Genomic DNA, 17921 nt, shown 5'->3' on the forward strand with positions numbered 1-17921 from the left:
TAAAGTCGGATTAACATAGATACACCTGAATTACGTTGTACTGGATATTGACTAAGTTACCAAGATGTAGCACTGCTACGGATTACACTCGTAGAGCTGCTACGAAATGTTGAAGATAATATAAAATTAATAAATGAACAGCAATAAATTATAACAGGAACTTTTGTATTATCTTTTTAGCTAAATATAAAAACAGATTCGTTATTACTTTACCTGATGTTAAGCGCATATATATATAACATATGCACAACACATATAACATATCAATTAAATTAAAAAAAACCATTGGCGATTTCAGTATCTGTAGTTTAAAAGAGTGTGGAGTTTCTTGCCCATTCTTCTCCACACGAAACCCTTTGCAAGGGGCAACTAGAATCTTCTTTGTATTTTTTTTGACGTTCAAAAGTGCCATTTTAGGTGGTCTAATTGAAATAAATGATTTGAATTTGAAATCTGTAAGTTTTAATATTACCCTTACGTCGATACTAGTTGATTAATTACATAAATAACGACACCTAATTCATATCTCGTATTCAAGTTCCTCATCCACAAGACATCAAAATCTTTTTCGAAGTACCTACACATTTAATGCGGTCTAACCAATTGCTATAACTTACATAGATTCTACCTTCATGTACTTTAATAAACAATAAACATATAACGTGAATAAACATCTTATGACAAACATCCTAAACTCTTGAAGGAACTAGCGCTTAAGACACAGGCTAGGCCTAGTTTAAACGCTAGTGCGACCTCGACGTCCGCCGTTCCACAACTGAGCGTTTTTCAAGGCAGTTTTTGCCGTGCACCACCAGTTTGTGGAACCAGCTGCTCACTGAAGTATTTTCGAACCAATTCGACTTAGGGTCCTTCAAGAAAAGAGCGTACCAAGTCTCAAATGGCCGGCAACGCACACGCGAGCCCTCTGGTATTGAGAGTGTCCATGGGTGGTATCACTTAACATCAGATGAGCCTCCTGCCCGTTTGCCTCCTGTTCTATAAAAAAAAGGTGCTCATAGAAGTATATTATGTATAAGGTTAACCAAAATGAATAGTGTAACTCAACGATTCGTTGCCTATTGTATGTCTACAACCTTTAGAATGTAAGTACAAAATGTAATTGTTTTTGCGTCAAATAAAGTTATACGTAATAAGATCAAAAATGCGTTGGCATCCAATATCCACATCTAAAGTATTCTACTATTTTTTTCTGAGCCTAATTATTGCAACGGGATAAATGATTTAAACAATGGTAATTAAATTATGCCCTTATAGTATCCGAATTTGTACATAAACATACCCGTATAATAGCGTCTAATTCTATTAAGAGACTTAAACTGTAATTTTAAATGTGATAAAAAAATTGTAACCAAAATTATAACGTTTTGTTTTACCCCACTTAGGTATTTTTTAAATAATATTCTGTATTTGGCATAGAACAGCCTCAAGGTAATTATAATAATTTTGTTGGAAATTCGCAAATCCTTTCTAAGTGCGCAGCGAAATCTTAAGCTGAAATAATGCTTACTGTTCCTTTACACGAAATAACCAGTTTAGGTTTATCTTCTACTAAGGTACTGCAATAAAATTAATTACCATTATTTCCTCACTGATATTTAGAGCTAAAAGTGAGTTTGTTCGATAAAAACCCTTTAGATACATTTGGATACAATCAAATCATCAATTTGGCCTGTTCGGATTAAATATGTTAGTTATCGTCGTTGCTCCACAACTGAGCGTTTCTTAAGGCAGTTTTAGCCACGCACCACCACTATGTGGAACCAAGTGTCCACTGAAGTATTTCCGAACCAATTCAAGTTAGGGTCCTTCAAGAAAAGAGCGTACCAATTCTTAAAAGGCCGGCAACGCACTTGCGATCCTCCTGACAATGTGAGTGGGCGGCGGTATTGCTTAACAACGCTTAGGTGGGCCTGCCTGTTTGCATCCTGTTACATAAAAAAAAGTTATAATTTATTTATTAATTTATATTTATTCATATAAATATGAGCACCACTTAGACAGCATGCCTTCGGGATCTGAAATATAATACAATATAACATAGTTACTATCTTACATGCAATAAATAAATGCATACATGGGATCACACACAGCTACGCTATACGCTTTGGAGCAGAGCATTTTTTATACTATTTTTACTATTTACATAGAAACAGTTGATAAGTATATTGTTATTTATTTAATCTTCTAACCAATATTGAAAGAACCAATGTCTAGACATCGTACCTCACCGAAAAAGTTACTTAGCAAAAATGTGTTTAAGTTTAGCTCACGTATTGGGTTTAGTAATCGATTTTAGTATAATAAAAATATTTAAAAAAATATATAATTTATTTGTAAATACAAATAATAATTTGAAAAATTTGCATAGTCACTCAACAAACTTTTTTGCTTCTGTCGCAAGTTTCAAACACTGTGTGTTTCATATATATTTAATTATTATTATACACATAGTATTAATATAACTTTTAATTATAATAATAACTATGGAATCACTATTACTATTGACTATAAAATTCCGTTAATTTGTACATATATTAATACTGACAAATCGCAAGTATTCATGGTTTTACACTGATTATATTATTATTAGACTTTGACGTTGTTAATTTAGGAACTCAGTGACATATGGCAGGTGATAGTAATGCCCCGACATATATATTGATTAATTATATATTCCACATTAGAAGGTTAGCCGGGGAGATCGGTATAGAATAGCAAGGGACAGATCAATATGGCGACATTTGGAGAAGGCCTTTTTCGAGAGACAAGCTGATTAGTCATGGTATAAAATACTCTAGACTAGATATAAAAAAGCATTTAAATATCATATATATCAACAGTAATTTAATATTTATTGCCGCCCCTACTAAGGCTGAACTAAAGAAAAATAAACTTAACCAAGATGTCGCCACTATATAGGCGATAGCAAGCATGCATTTTATATACTCAAGTTTATATGATTTAGTCATAAAAAGAAATATTTGTTTTCGAGCAGTTTTCTATATAGAACGATAGAAGCGAGGATTCGTAGTAGTGTAGCTTAGCGAGATTCCACTCTACAAGACAAATAGAGGCCATTTTTATTTTCTTATGTAAATGAAGGTAGAGGGGGAACTGGATAGTTAATATTGCCGGGTCGGCATCCGCTACTGTGGCTTATTTGACAACCATGCTTCTAATGCCTTAAATTGTTTACATTTCTTTTGTTTAATAGAGTATCTTTGGGGAGAAAAGGTTGAATGTTAGCACATTTTAAACGCAAATTTTAAAATTCAGTTTATTGTGATAAAATCAGTTATGTTTATTATATTACTTTCGTCTTTATAGGACCCCTTAACAAGAACGTTGCGCTTAATACTGTCTCCAAATAATAGACATATTAATATGTTCGCCAAAGTGACATGAATCTATGTTACGGTATATAAATTATGTATAACTTAAAAATATTTTTCTAACTATTAATTTAAAGCTACACTACTCGCATTGGTCATAACTGCTAAGTTATATAGTTAAAAAGAAATAAATGTTATATGATTAAAAAAATGTTCTATGATTAAAGATACTCACAATTTTTCCATTTACCTCCTACGGACACGAATAACCTACATAATTCGCCAATGTCTCGGGTTCTATCTAACTATGACACTAATTATGAGGATGTTGATATTTTCCACCTCACCAAACAGGATGTGAGGAAATATTTGAAGAGGCGGGAAGATATTGACTTTAGCAGTAACAATTTGAAATATTAAGTATTAGTTGTCATTCGTTTCATTTCAGATATCTTTTATTTTTCTTGTGTTTGTACTTACTTATGTTTTCTGTTACATATATATTGTTGATCTATGTAAACTGTTTTGGCTTTGTATATTGTCTACGTGTTTTGTTTTATAATATGTATGTTAGCTGTAAGAATACTAATAAATAAATTGTTTAAAAAAATGTCTTTCTAGAGTTTAGACTGTTATACAGAGATCATCTACTTGATTCAGTTGGTAATGTACGGAAAAACAATGATTTTTGCGGTTTAGAAGGCAGATTCACTCAGTAGATGAAGTGATCGAAAAAGCCACAGAAATCTATGCCTCATATCGGGTTTATCGTAACTCAAGTAAAAATACCAAATATAAAAACGAAATCAATGAAGAATTTGTCATGTGATAAAACTTTAATGTCTACCGAAAATGTTTTTATATAATATTACAAATTTCTTAAGGCGATATTAAAATACCTCAGATTCTTCGCCCTGTAAATATTAAAATTCTAATATTTTCACGCTTCAACAGTGTATATATTTTATATGTATATTTTATCTTATACTGATACAATCTAATGTTCGAAAATACATGACATATGTCACCATATGTCATGGACATGTGGTGTCAGTGGACAATTCTTTTTTGTAATTTGTATTACAAAAAAAAACTTTATTTTCTATTCTTACTCAATAGAAAACTTACTAATACAAAAAATAAACTGAGTACTTAATACAACATTCAAACAAAACAAGAAAACATAGAACCTAAACCTATTATTACAAATTATTAATTATGGAATAAATTCAGTCAATTGCAATTAAATAGATCAGCCTTACAAACAATAGTATCAGCACAAGACTTGTGTAAATAGTGCAAGCCTAAGTAAATCCAATCCAGCCCCATTCTCCCCAACATTTCGGTATTATGTACCATACCCCTAAGGACCTTAAAAAAATTAAGTGTGACTTACCATCGCCTCTTACTGGTTGTACCGTACTATACAAAACAAACATAGTTGGAAATTTTATTTTAATCTCACCGGTAATAAATGAAGATCTCATCGACATCAGCGCAAAGGGAGCAGGCGTCACCAGGTTCACTAGCTGTGGTATTCTGCAATATAGAAGGGTTGCTACTAAACATTAAAGCTGTTCAACTAAAGACAGCGAAGCCAGCTTTGCTGAGAAACAAATATCCCGACGACACCTCTCCTACCCTGGTTACAAACTAGAACACAATTTAGTACCACGTACCGGAGTGTGTACGTTGTCAAATACACAAAAACTTTGACAAGAGCTGATACGTAATTCCAAAGAAATCCGAAGCAAAATGAAGCACTCCAATTTCTTATAAGGCTGTAACTAGAGAATGCGTGTACACAGAGCAGATTCATTAGATAAAAACGTGCCTCGCCTGCCGGGAGACTGGCTGGAGGCTATAGGTTACACAAACAAGTACAGGGATGCATTAGTCCAAATTGTGAGAGAAAAATTGTATTAGACAATCGTACAGGTTGTTGCGTACTCAAAATAATACATAAGATAAAAAAGCCTAAGCTAATATAATATATAATTTACAATAATACTGGCTGACCCGGCAAACGTTTGGTTTGTCATGTATATTATTTATCTACAATAATAATGGTAGGGGAGCCCACGATGCTAAATGGGGATTTACTCGAGCGTCGTAGAGACCTATTGGGATGCAAAGCTTAGATAATAAGAAGAAAACAATGTTATATGATATATACCTTTTCATCGGTGGGGGAAGCGGCTATAGATTGTTAAATATGTAAAAAAAAACTGTTGCATGGACATCCTCGAGCGCGTCAGATATTGATAGCATCAATGCCCTACGTATTTTTAATAATGTACGTATGTTAATCTGATCGTTTACATGATGCGGGTGGTTGTATTTAAGGGTTGAAAATGAAAAAAAAAAAAATTATCGAGCGCGTCAGATTTTCTAAGGGAGTGTTACCAAAAAAAAGCTCTCATTCACTAATCTGACGATTTTGATGGGACGCAAACCCACGGCCATTTTCATAATTTGCAAAAAAAAGCTCAAATAACATTTCTATGCATTTGAGCTCTCCCAGCTCGAAAGTCTGATAGAAGTTTCATAGAACACTATTTTTGGAATTTTCAAACCGCAATAACTTTTGAATGGATAAAGCAATTTTCACGCCGTTGGCGGCATTCTTGATTTTTGATTTTGATCGAACCACAAATTTCGGAGTAATCCCGAAAAAACACTTTTTCGGGTTTCTTTCGTTCACGATATCTCTCGAACGAATCAACCGCTTTTGACCAACTTGGTGGTGATCGACGTGGTTTTTCAAGCTCAAAGGCGGATTAGTTTTTGAAGTTGATCGATAAAGAAACTACTTGAAAAAAAAATATTTTTTATTTTTTTAAGATTTTTCAAAATTTCTCAAAATCTATCGGTCCGAATCGGTTCAAATTCACAGGAAATGTAATTTTGAGGGAAGTATTTAGTAACACCGTTACAACGCCGTTTAGTAAATTCCGATCGGTTTAAGGAAATGTAGGCATCACGCAGCTGCACGCATTTAACATTAACGACGAATTTTTGTTATTTCGGCTTGCGGAAATCGTCAGATTATATATTTTTCATTATTCTAGAATTATTTCCTTCAAAAAAAAAAAAAAAAAATTAGCTACGCTCGAGAATGTCGAGATAACGTTTTTTTTTACAACTTTGTTGCAATCTCCTTTTTTTCCGTCACTCTCAAATTGTCAGATTAGTGGAATGAATACTTTTTAGAATGTAATTAACTCACCCTACCTTAATCTGACGCGCTCGGGAATTTCTGATGGTCAATTTTTTTTTACTAATCTGATCCTGTCTCCTTCACGGGCGGCCTTATATATGGGCCTCATATTTTGTGGAGGTACTTAACCGGGTACAAGGTATCCCCCTATATATTAATCTGCCGCGCTTTAGTAAATCCCGAAATCCCCTCTTGGGCTCCCCTACCATAAAAAATAGGCGTTGGTCGTAGAGGGGTGAAAATTAGGGGTTGTATGTAATTTTTGTATGCTGTATCATAAAAAAATAAAAATAAAAAAGTTTCTAATAAATAAAAAAAAGTTTTTGTTGTGGACACCCCATACTACTAAGAGATTTGAAATATAGATAGAAGCCAATTCTCAGACTTACTGTATATGCATAAATTCATAAGAATCGGTCGAGCCGTTTCGGAGGAGTATGGGAACGAACATTGTGACACGATAATTTTCTATATATAGAGACAGAGAATTTACAAATATATAAAGTATTACTAAATCTTTAATAAAATTAAATGAGTATATAATTGTACTAGCCGTTTCGCGCCCGCTTTACTGGACGAATTAAAATAAATTTTATGTTTCATTATTTTATTTTTTTTCATATTTTTATTATTCTTCTTTTTAATTTCCCGCTAAGAAAATTGAAATATTTCGAAAATCGAGTTTTTAACAGATGTTGACGTTTAGAGGTTCTAGGAAGCCTCCCCGAATGTTTTCGCGGTGAAGTCCGTATGGATAAATTTTCATAAAAGTAAAACAGCAATAAAAAAATGAAGGAACGTTGGAATTTAATAAATAAATAAACATAAACCATCTAGGAAAAATTTCGCATCGAATGGTGGTAGTTTCATGTCGATACGATCAGTGGTTTAGGCGTGATTGAGCCTCAAACGAAGACCATTTTCATTATATATAATATATAGATTTTAAATTTCTATATAACTGAGGACTTCACAAGAGAGGTATGAAAGCTTTAGGTTTTTACGTTAAGCGTTCGAAAACTAAAGCGACGATGCGGAACCTAATTGCTAAGTGCTTTTGCTATTTCAACTGAGCAGTACCGACTTTGATTATTGTATATTTTTATAATAATAATATTTGTTAGTTATGTATGTTTTATTGGATAAATATAATAAATAAGGTTGACATTTCTCACGAAGAAATAAATTCGGCCCTGCGCAACGTCAGATTGAAGACCTTCTTTCTGTCGTTATACACGTGATTAAGAAATGTTTGAATAAAACTTTATAAAAGAAATCCTCAAAGTTTTTTTGTAGTCCATAATGCAGACACGGGATAATACGATACAAAGATATGCGTACACTAAGTACGCGTATCTTTCTTACTATATATTTAATATTGATATTGCTTTACTGTTACAAATATTATATAAATTACTTTAGATATGAAATAGAAGCAACTCAACCAATGGTTAGTTACAAAGAGAATTAAATGTATTAAATGATATATTTTTTCAAAGTCAGACTTCGAACGGAGTATCTATGCTTGTATATGTCACCGTAAAAATGTAAAAACCGTTAGATTGTAATCTATCTCGCGAGATTATAAACTGTCGAAAGATTGTGAACCTCAACGAACTGCTTACAAATTAACGTATTATTATTCGGTAGTTATATGAAATTGTTGGGAAGTAAAATTAATCTGTAATTGACCAAAGAAGTTTGAATGATAACTAAGTTAGTGTAGTACAATCTACCGAATAATAATACGTTAAATTGTAAGCAGTACGCTGAGGTTCACAATCTTTCGACAGTTTATAATCTCGCGAAATAGATTACAATCTAACGGTGTTTACAATTTTACGTTAACATATACACAGAAATACACACCGTATATATCGTGTCCTCCCTCTGTTTTTTGTTTATGCGTTTAAAATTGTGTTCTTATGTTTGTAAGCTAAGCTGTAACCTAAAGTTAATTACCGAAATAATTTAAGACATAAGTTAGCTTTTCTCGATTAATAAATCGCTCAATGAGTAAATGAATTACCGAAGGTATAAAGTGTTGGTAGGTAGAATGCTGATCACTTACTTACTAGGTTTCAAATCGATGAAACAGTCACAAATATGTGTCTGCTCTCTGCCCAATACCGTCATCGTGCTTTAATACTTAAGTATATTAAATGTATGTCATCAATTGAAGAACTTCGGTTACCGCATGAGAAACAAAGCCAAAGAGCCAAACTTAGAACCTGCGGGAGGCTGTTAAAGTGTCATCTGCCCTAATGGGCGCATCCATCACGCGAAATAAGCTCTAACGAAATGACATCCTAATGATAGTATTACGGGAGCGTGGTTTATAGTACGGGAGGTAGCAACGTTTTCGAGAAAGAATTTCAGGTCAGCTGATTTTGTGATATGTCTTCCTTCTTGCACTTCCGGTTAGAGTCTGGGCAATCTGGCTGGCGGTAGCGGTTGCGTTCATTAGTGCGCATCCTATCTGTCCAGGTAAAAATCCTGGATTTTAAAAGCATTTTAAGAAGCGTAATTTTTGATTTTTCCTTTTTAAATACGTCTACCTGACATACTTTTTTTATTGCCAGACATTTTTCACGTTGCTAACTATGTGCCAGACGCGATTTTAAGTTTTATTTTTATAAAAAATTCAAAGCATTTTAGAATGTCTGTAATTTTAATATTATGTTATTTAAATATAAGGAAAACTGAAAATGAATTTGCCAGACATTAATTCGGTTGTTAAGTCTTGAATTAAAATGATAAAGTTTTGCAGTATGATGAAGCATTGCATTTTAAGAAGCGTAATTTTTGATTTTTCCTTTTTAAATACGTCTACCTGACATACTTATTTTATTGCCAGACATTTTTCACGTTGCTAACTATGTGCCAGACGCGATTTTAAGTTTTATTTTTATAAAAATTTCAAAGCATTTTAGAATGTCTGTAATTTTAATATTATGCTATTTAAATATAAGGAAAACTGAAAATGAATTTGCCAGACATTAATTCGGTTGTTAAGTCTTGAATTAAAATGATAAAGTTTTGCAGTATGATGAAGCATTGCATTTTAAGAAGCGTAATTTTTGATTTTTCCGTTTTAAATACGTCTACCTGACATACTTTTTTTATTGCCAGACATTTTTCACGTTGCTAACTATGTGCCAGACGCGATTTTAAGTTTTATTTTTATAAAAATTTCAAAGCATTTTAGAATGTCTGTAATTTTAATATTATGTTATTTAAATATAATAAAAACTGAAAATGAATTTGCCAGACATTAATTCGATTGTTAAGTCTTGAATTAAAATGATAAAGTATTGCAGTATGATGAAGCATTGCATTTTAAGAAGCGTAATTTTTGATTTTTCCTTTTTAAATACGTCTACCTGACATACTTTTTTTATTGCCAGACATTTTTCACGTTGCTAACTATGTGCCAGACGCGATTTTAAGTTTTATTTTTATAAAAATTTCAAAGCATTTTAGAATGTCTGTAATTTTAATATTATGTTATTTAAATATAAGGAAAACTGAAAATGAATTTGCCAGACATTAATTCGGTTGTTAAGTCTTGAATTAAAATGATAAAGTTTTGCAGTATGATGAAGCATTGCATTTTAAGAAGCGTAATTTTTGATTTTTCCTTTTTAAATACGTCTACCTGACATACTTTTTTTATTGCCAGACATTTTTCACGTTGCTAACTATGTGCCAGACGCGATTTTAAGTTTTATTTTTATAAAAATTTCAAAGCATTTTAGAATGTCTGTAATTTTAATATTAAGTATGTTATTTAAATATAAGGAAAACTGAAAATGAATTTGCCAGACATTAATTCGGTTGTTAAGTCTTGAATTAAAATGATAAAGTTTTGCAGTATGATGAAGCATTGCATTTTAAGAAGCGTAATTTTTGATTTTTCCTTTTTAAATACGTCTACCTGACATACTTTTTTTATTGCCAGACATTTTTCAATGCTTTGAAATTTTTATAAAAATAAAACTTAAAATCGCGTCTGGCACATAGTTAGCAACGTGAAAAATGTCTGGCAATAAAAAAAGTATGTCAGGTAGACGTATTTAAAAAGGAAAAATCAAAAATTACGCTTCTTAAAATGCTTTTAAAATCCAGGATTTTTACCTGGACAGATAGGATGCGCACTAATGAACGCAACCACTACCGCCAGCCAGATTGCCCAGACTCTAACCGGAAGTGCAAGAAGGAAGACATATCACAAAATCAGCTGACCTAAAATTCTTTTTTTTCAAACGTTGCTACCTCCCGTACTATTATGTGTTACGAAAACGCTATATTAATTTATATCAATATTTTTCAGGTATCGAATTTATTACATTATTTATCAACACCTCAAGAGTGATGTAAAGAATTCTGTATGTAAATAATGTACATTTCGGTATATACCATTAAAAAGTTTTATTATTGCAGTCACCACAGACAAACATGTATGTATGTATTTCTTGTAATGTCATGATGATCGTTATTTGTTAATACAGTCAAGATATATTCTTTCTATACAAACATCGAAATTATTGTAATTTACTTGAAAGATTAAAGTACATCTATGTATATAAAATTCCTGTTACACGTGTTTCTAACCAAACTCCATCGAAACGGCTGGCCGATTTTTATGTAATTTTTAGATAATGGGTATTGGAGATATCGAAAACTTTTCTTTAATTATTTTTTACTTCTACAACATTTATTTAGTACTGTATTAATATGTATGGGTCAACTATTAATGCATAGGATATTTATTAAGCTTTCATTATAGTAATGGTTATAAATGCGGTAAGTTTAGCTGAAATACTGCAGTTGGAAATAGTTTGTTCTATTAAGTATAAGAAACGACAAACGTTTATAATTGAAATGAATAAACAAAGAACGGTGTTCCGGCAACGCCTGCAACTGCGAAGCGATTAAAACTTAATCCCGGACGGAGATCATTTAGTACTTACGACTGTTAAGACTTATTTCACAAAAGAATTTTAATATTTTAACAACGCAAAAAAAGGTGTTAAAAGTTGTTAAACTTACGTCAATATCTGTGTGCGGTGTACCTGTGCAGCCCTGCGATTCTGTAGTCATTTTATGATTTGGCATTCTGAAAAGGTAGGAGATTATAGTTTATTGTTTATCAGAATGCCAAATCATAAAATGACTGCTTCGCGACTGATTTGAGAGCGACCGCCGATGCATTACATATTTCAAACATATGTTTGACCTAAATCAGCGACTGTCGTCGGGTGTTATTTAATTTTACTATATAAATCATTAATATTTTCTATAATTAAAATTATTAATATTTTTAACCTTTTGTAGAGAAAGCCTTGACTTCACTTCACGTTTTATATATACGTATATATACATTATATAGGGTATTATTATTGTTTATGTATACTGTATAGGGTATAATTTTGTGTATGTTTTCTAGTTAAGTGCTTAGTTTGATTAATCATACAAAACTGATGACAAATGGCTTACTTAGTATCTAAAAAGCAGATACAAATTACTAATTGTATGAACACGTGTGGAGTTCGCATTCAAACACTTATAAGAGGCGCAAACTAATTTCAAATACTACTGAAGAGATAGTTAGCATGGTCAAGACTGCGGCAAGTACTTTGCTTTCCGGATCGTGTAACTCAAATGATGAAACAGCGGATACCGGAAAGTGGCAAGTTGTACATTTACACTATCGTGTGTTGACTCGTGTAGAACTTGCCTAATTATGCAAAGCTGGAAATTCTCCTTTAAGTTAGTTCACTCACGTAGTATTGAGCTAGTTTTAGTTTAACAAACTTATGTTTTATTATAAAATAGTTGACTGTTTAGTTCGCGTATTAGAATGGAAAATAGTTTATTATATTTATAACAATAAAAATAATTTTATGCGAGACTTTAAGTTTGTGGATAATATGTGTATTCTGTTTCAGAGCGGCCAACAACGTTTTTGAAAAGATGACAATTTGAAAAATAATCTTTTAAGAATACCTATATACCGAATTTTTTAACAGCTAATAATAATAAGCATTGGACAAAGGTATGTACCTGAAAAGGTACAGATTATACGTATATTGCAGGTAGAACAAAAAGTTACAAATATAGTAGTAAGTAATGAGTATTTTCTTCAAAGAAATTATTTTTCATTTAAAGGCAATAACTAACATTCAGTCGTGTTGCTACAGCCCAAAAGAGGCGGTAAGAAGGGTAATTAGGTTTTATAATTGGCGCAGACATTGCACATACAGACTTACCTAGAGACAAAGGTTGATAGTATCATAATAAAAAAAATCTTACTATAGTCATCTCAAACACAAAGTCGTGGATCAAATACGAGTATCGTAAGTGCTAAACAAGTTTGGAAACAACATTAAGTCGTGCCGGTCTGAATGTTCAATTGTTATCCGATATCGAACCTACTATAGCCGCACCCCGCGCTCAAACGAACTTTGACGTCTATGCATTTCCCAAAACTCCACCCGCAATTATAACTTTATTTTCAAATTGCATTTAAATCGTTTGTAACGATGCGGGCGAAGTAAAAGGAATTTTTAAAATGAGGGCGTTCTTTTGTCTTGACATAAAGCTGTTAGCCGTTTTACTGCATTATATATAAATTTAACTGATGTATGCAATTGTTTTTGTGCCCGACTTAACAAGTAAGAGGAAACTTAAGAATTGAGGTTCAAAAGTGTTTTGTCAAATATTTATTGTAAATAGGTTTTAATGTATCTGAGTTGTTTAAATTACTAACACTGGATAAAATCCAATGGTAAGAATTATCAGAATCAAACGCAGAATTCCTGTAGAATAAACATCTAACATTAAAACACACATTGAATGCCTGCAGCTGAGTTTCATTATTGGACGTCGAGGCAGAATACGCAATTCAACCCGTATCACTTTAACGTCCTTCCACAACAGAGCGTTTTTTGTTTTATTTAACCACTATGTGGAACCACACTGTAGTATTTCCGAACCAATTAGGATCCTTCAAGAAAAGCGTACCAGTTCTTGAAACACCGACAACGCTCTTGCAAGTGCGTTCTGACGGTGGTAGTGTCAAGGGGAGCTGTATCATTCAACATCAGATGAGGCTCTAGCCCGTTTGCCGCCCAGTTCTAGAAAAAAAAGTTTTTTTTTCAAAATCCTTCATGTTTAATGTATTATGATTAACGCATAAAAACTACAGGCCTATATAGTCTTGATTTCAAATTGTATTTATTACTTTGATTTATTTCCTATAGGCTACTTGCCTATAGGAACTCTGTACCTGACACTATTGTCGAATTTTGAGAAGACATTTAAAGCAACATTTCCCAACGATATACTGATGAGTCCGAAATTAAGTCCCACATGAGCATAATTTATAAAGCATATGAAGATTTGAACGCGTGACTTTGGGGAACACGAAGGTTGAGTCGCTCGCAAACCTACTAGGCGAACACTACTCTTCCATTTTGAAAATTCCGATAAACAAAAACAAAACAGTTATTGTTTTGTTTTGTAAATATTACGCAATAAGCATTTAAGTCCGCAAAGAGCGGAGATTGTTTAAAGCTTTCTTGAATGTCTCGGTATAACTGCAAATTGATTCCACAGCCCTTAAACCCCGCCACAATATTGCTCTCTGTTTACTTTCGATACTGCGTAGTTCCTCACAAATTGGTGATAATACAAAAATACTTGTTTGAGGTATTCGGTCGTAATTAATGTTTAATTAACATTCACACAATTTAAATCTCATTTCAAGGTGGATGTAAAATAATGGCACGTTTGGTTTAATAAGCAGAATTCGAGAAAGATTTCCTGCAGTTCTTGATTTAAGTAGAATATGGACATTGATGTGTGTGTCGAGTGTGAGTCGCCCTTGGCAATTTTAGGTGCTTGCTTAGATATCATAGGCTATAGATAGCGAATCTTTCCTACAGTAGACCAATCAGAGTCACCACTTTAAGACTGTCATCGGGGCTGCGTGAGCGCAATCATTCCAAAAAAATTACCTTGATATAAAAATTTCATTACAAAATTATTTTGCAATGAACTCTATTCTAGCGAATAATTTGCCAAAGTCGTTAGAAACATTGTCGTTGTTTTTACATTGATGTGTCTCATCTCGTATAGTAGGGTAAGACGGCTTTAGTATATGTTATATATATAGGTATAAAAAAGCGTTCAAATTGTCAAAAGGCTGGCAACGCGCTTGCGAACTTTCTGGCAATGTGACAATGGGCAGCGGTCTCAATTAAAATCAGTTTCTAAACGATTATGATGATATATCAGATAAGCGATTTTGACAAACGATCCTAAATTAAGCTTATTTGTTTAATATTTAATATAAAGAAACCAATAAAACCGACCTTGTATGTAAACAAAAAAGGAATTATAATAACATAGCATAGTTGTGATATCCGTTTACTCTTTGCCATGATGGCAATATTTGAGCACGTTATCATAACAATGTATATTGTTTACCAGGCCTGTTAAACCTTGTATATTTCTTCAACTAAAACTTATTAATAATTGTAAAAATATACCGACATTTTGTATACTTTATGCACAACAGGAAGTGCAGTATTGGCCTAACAATAAAGTTTGATAATAAATCACAAATACATTTGTTTAATTTATATCATACGTGATAATAATATTTCTTCCCTAAATTTTCTTCTTTTTATTATAATATGTCTTCTCGGAATTCAAAATCAGGGCACTACTTTAGTTATATAAATGAATATATATTCGCGCACTGGTCCAACGCATAATCCGATCTAATGTCACATCAGTCTTACACACTATTCTCTCGTATTAATTTGAAATTAACATTTAGACATGGAACTTTATCAATTCATTTGATTAATATTCTTCTTTCGTTTCTGTTTGATTCTTAAATACGCTTATGAATTTCCCCATTAAAAAAAATTAGCAATTAAAAAATAAGAACTAGAAATATAACAGGGATATTGTAATATTATGTAGGAAATTTTCAAAAATATTGCCCCGATCATAATTCCTTCCCATTTTATTGTTTACTGTTTTAGAGTTGATCACAGTGAAAACAATCACAGCTTAATCAATTTAATGCAACGATAAATTTCTTGTATTTCATGTTCAATAGAGGCGTATTACTATTTACTAGTGGCAATTAAAACTTAGTTTATGTGAACCATACATAGGTTTAAAATTACTTATAATATATGGAATACATATTAAACAAAAAAATTGTCAAAGCGTCATCATATAATCCGGGAACGAATACAAAAAGACTTCTTTAATAACGGATATAAATGCGAATTAATTGCATTATATCCATTATTATTTGCATGACAATTATTATCAATATGCAGACTTTCTTTGGAAACAAAAACCGACCACACCACATCGTACACAACGCAAACCTATAGGCATCCCAAAAAACGCACTTTCTTCGCACAACGCCTTTTCTCGGCCTTTTCATCTTTAATCACTTTCTTAAAATCAAAATTTTCACTAACATTTCCAAGCTTACATTACATACATTCACTAAAAATCTTTAACAACATCTTGTCAACCTTATATCCTTATTGTGCAAAAATAGTTTAATTATAAATTGTGTTATGTAGAAATTATTCTCAAGTACAGTTAACATGGAACCAGCTGCCCACTGAACTGCCATTGAGAGTGTCCATGGGCGGCGGTATCACTTAACATCAGGTGAGCCCCTTGCCCCCTGTTCAATAAAAAAAAAACATATCAAATGGAAGAGACTAGTTGCCCATGACACATAATCCTAGTGTGGGGGCTAGTGCACTTTATTTTACCTAAATATCCTGTTATTGTTCATAATAAAGTTTTTCTTTTCTTTTCTTTTATTTACCATCCAATATTGTGTCATGATAGTGAGGCTGATAATAAATCCAAAAGAAAGCTAGCGAAATATTCATAATTCTACAAGCAACTTAAACATTGTATGCCTACGTAAGTGAATTGGAGCGTGTTATATATTTAATGAGTAATTATGGAATCTCGTACTGTAATGGTGCTCAGTGGGTAAACCAAGTTATAGTTACGTCAACTAGCAAGGTTCGTTTTTGCATTAAAAGCAGGCTAAGTGGCCAATGATTATACTTTGCAGCGCTCAAACGTTCTTGAAATTAAATCGTTCATCTCGAGACGTTTTAAAAGGTTTTCAAATAGTTTTTCGTGTTTACTTACAAATATTAAAATTTTACTGCAAAACTGCGCTACCTATTACTTATACGAACACTTCTTTAAATCTTTGAACCTTTTAGAATAATGTTTTCGTGTGTGTCTATTTCTCCAGTGAGATATTCCTTCTTCCTCCAGACATTAAGCTCCTAAACATGGCAAAAATTCAAAGGTTTCAAAGGTAGGGTTTTAAAGGAAATAGAACTTTGATTTGTAGGGACATTTTTATTATTAAACTAAACGAATATGAATGCGAGGTAATAACAATCTCGCCTTAATTATTCTTTGAATTATGTGTAAAATATTAATTTATTTTACACTTCACCAAACGAGAACTTATTACTCGCACACAAATAATTTAATAGAAATTCAAAAACCGTTGGGGTTCAAATGCACTACCTTTCTGGTCGCACGTCGTAGAAGCACTATGCCAAGTTTATATCCTTATTATAAAGGAAGTCACGTTCACTGAGTTCTCACTCATAATGTAAACTATATAATTGGGAAGCCCATACTACAAAGTTTGACAGGCATTGACCGGACATTGATAGCGATTGAACCTATGTCAACAGGTCAATAGCCATTATCTTATTAAAGCACGATCTTTTAAGCGTAACTCAAATATTTGCTAGTTAAATGAAATTGTGATGAATTAATTAATAGCTGTTTATGCTAAGCCAGATGACAAAACGATTTTATATGCTTGAAGTTGAATAAAAGAAAGAAAGAAGAAGACAAATTAAATTTAATAGTTCCTGTAGGTTTTGCCTTTTCACCAGTAATATTAATAAATTGTAATACAATTCAACATTATTTAATTCGAATTTAGAATAATCAATTGTCCGACTATTCACTATATCGTCCTTCCATTTCGATAATTGTAAAACCTGCCATAAAATTGGCCTGCAGCGTCAAATGTTAAGAATTATTATTGGTTAAAAATACAAATGTTGATTCCATAACAACAATTACAGTTTGAATTGTGATTTTTATCATCGAACTAATGGCTGTTGGAACGAGATTTTGTTTGTGTTTGTCCTTGATAGTTTTAATTGCAATATTATTGATTTATTGGTTTTTAATGGATAAAGTTAAATAATTGATTGTATTGTTAAAATCAAATAATTTTATACTAAAGGTAT

Source organism: Pieris napi, chromosome 20 (assembly GCF_905475465.1).
Source record: "Pieris napi chromosome 20, ilPieNapi1.2, whole genome shotgun sequence".
NCBI classification, from domain to species: domain Eukaryota; kingdom Metazoa; phylum Arthropoda; class Insecta; order Lepidoptera; family Pieridae; genus Pieris; species Pieris napi.